The 1,296-nt window shown below is 47.1% G+C and overlaps 1 non-coding gene across 1 annotated transcript; it reads right to left on the bottom strand.

The window, feature by feature from the left end:
• Window positions 1–934: 934 nt before the first annotated feature.
• trnam-cau lies at window positions 935–1,007 on the bottom strand. The gene has a single exon. It is a non-coding gene; the product is annotated as a tRNA-Met (tRNA).
• Window positions 1,008–1,296: the final 289 nt, after the last annotated feature.

The raw sequence follows: 1,296 nt of genomic DNA, 5'->3' as shown, positions 1-1,296 counted from the left end.
ACCTAATCTCCATCTTTCCACACCATTCCCATCTCCCTTGATGCTCTTTGTGTGCAAAGATCTATCTCAGTCAGTTATACGTTCAATAACTGAGCACCTACAGCTCTCAAAGATAAAGAATTCCAAAGATTCACGATTCACAACAACTCAGCTCAGCCCTAAATAGCCGATCTGTTACCCTGAGATTTGCCCCTGTGTTCTGGACATCCCACCCAGGGGAAACAGCTTCTCAGTGTTTGTCCTGTAAAGCCTGAAACATTTGTGCAAGTTACGTTGAAGTTCCCAATCATTTTCCAAAATCCAGCAATAACCTGCTCCCGGGCGCTTTGTTTGGGTTCTGCCAGGGTCACTCAACCACTGACCTCATTACAGCCTTAGATCAAACATGGACAAAAGAGCTAAACTCCAGAGATGAGGTGAGAGTGACTACCCTTGACATCAAGGCAGCATTTGACGGAATATGGCATCAAGGAGCCCGAGCTAAACTGGAGTCAATGGGAATCAGGGAAAACTCTCCGCTGGTTGGAGTCATTCCCGGCACAAAGGAAGATGGTTGTGGTAGTTGGACAGGTCAATTATCTCAGCTCCAGGAAATCACGACCGGAGTTCCTCACGGTAGTGTCCGAGATCCAACCATCTTCAGCTGCTTCATCAATGACCTTCCTTCCATCAGAAGGTTAGATGTGGGGATGTTTAAAAAATAAATTAAAAAGAAACAATAAATAATCTTTATTGTCCCAAGTAGGCTCACATTAACACTGCAATGAAGTTACTGTGAAAAGCCCCTAGTCGCCACATTCCGGCGCCTGTTCGGGTACACAGAGGGAGAATTCAGAATTCTCAGCTGGTACGGGAATTGAACCCGCGCTGCTGGCCTTGTTCTGCATCACAAACCAGCTGCCTAGCCCACTGAGCTAAACCAGCCCTAAAACACTGCCCTCTCTGAGGATTGAACTCACAACCTTCAGATTATGAGACTGACGCGCTGCCTACTGCGCTAAGAAGGCTTCTGAGGAAGGTTTGTGGATGCCTGCACGATTTTTAACACCATTCATGACTCCTCAGATAATGAAGCAGTCCATGTCCAAATGCAGCAAGACCCGGACAATCCCAGGCTTGGGCGGTTAAATGGCAAGTTACATTCGCGCCACACAAGTGCCAGGCAATGACCATCTCCTGCAAGAGAGGATCTAACCACCGCCCCTTGACATTCAATGGTATTACCATCATTGAATCCCCCACATTCCTCATCCTGGAGGGTTACCATTGATCAGAAACTGATCTGGACTAGCCACA

This window comes from Scyliorhinus canicula, chromosome 4, assembly GCF_902713615.1.
Source record: "Scyliorhinus canicula chromosome 4, sScyCan1.1, whole genome shotgun sequence".
NCBI lineage: Eukaryota > Metazoa > Chordata > Chondrichthyes > Carcharhiniformes > Scyliorhinidae > Scyliorhinus > Scyliorhinus canicula.
Note: the sequence above shows the minus strand (reverse complement) of the source record. Positions and strands in the feature narration are given on the sequence as shown.